The sequence below is a fragment of the Mus pahari genome, chromosome 4, assembly GCF_900095145.1.
Source record: "Mus pahari chromosome 4, PAHARI_EIJ_v1.1, whole genome shotgun sequence".
NCBI classification, from domain to species: domain Eukaryota; kingdom Metazoa; phylum Chordata; class Mammalia; order Rodentia; family Muridae; genus Mus; species Mus pahari.
In genome coordinates this window covers 56,248,385-56,249,350 of record NC_034593.1, presented here as the reverse complement: position 1 = coordinate 56,249,350, position 966 = coordinate 56,248,385, and the positions used below count along the sequence as shown (strand labels likewise).

The 966-nt window shown below is 42.9% G+C and overlaps 1 long non-coding RNA gene across 1 annotated transcript in view; it reads right to left on the bottom strand.

Moving 5' to 3' along the window:
• Positions 1-966, bottom strand: part of LOC115063829 — a 3,668-nt gene that overhangs the window by 1,750 nt on the left and 952 nt on the right. The window lies entirely within an intron of this gene.

The following is a 966-nucleotide window of genomic DNA, read 5'->3' as shown; positions in this document are numbered from 1 at the left end:
GGTTGGTGGAATATTTTTTGTTTGTTTGTTTGTTTTTTCAAGACAGGGTTTCTCTGTATAGCCCTGGCTGTCCTGGAACTCACTTTGTAGACCAGGCTGGCCTCGAACTCAGAAATCTGCCTGCCTCTGCCTCCCAAGTGCTGGGATTAAAGGCGTGCGCCACCACGCCCGGCCATGGAGCATTTTTATTCCAATCAACACATCCTTGTAGGTTACTCCCTAAAAGCCTTGCAAAGCTAAACTGAATGTGATAGACTTTATTTTGTATTCATTGACATTGAGACTATTTCAAGAATGACAACCCATGCCTGTAATGGTAGGATTTGGGAAGTGGAAGCAGGCACTGGGAGCTAAAAACCACCATAGCAAGTACATGTCAAGTTCAAGGCTGCCATAGGCTACATGAGATCCCCTCACAAAAAAAGTCAGAAACAAAAAGGAGAGATAGTCCATCCCTTAATCCCAGAGTTCAGGAGTCAGAGGCAGGTGGATCTCTGTGAGATCAAGTCCAGCCTGATCTACAAGGTGAGTTTCATGCCAGTTAGGATGATCATGCAGTAAGATCCTGTTGAAAAAAAAAAAACAGAGATTTTTGGTCTCACATAGATAACACGATAAACTGTTTTCTGCTCCAAGTTTTGAGACAGGGTCTTGCTATATAGCCATGGATAGCCAAGATCTTCTTTTATAGACTAGTCTAGATTACAAGCATGCACCACTACAACCAACTCTGTTCTTCTCTTTAACAAAGGTTAGACTTCATGGTCACTGTTTGCTTTCATTGAAATATATCAGATTAGGTGTGGTGGCTCATTTATACACTCCTAGGACTCTAGAAGTTAAGGCAGGAGTCTGGCCATAAGTTTGAGACCAGCCTGGGTACATATGCTAGTTTATGTAACCCAGGACTCAGTATCAATACAATGAAAATGAAAGATAAGGAGGAGGAGGAGGAGGAGGAGGAGG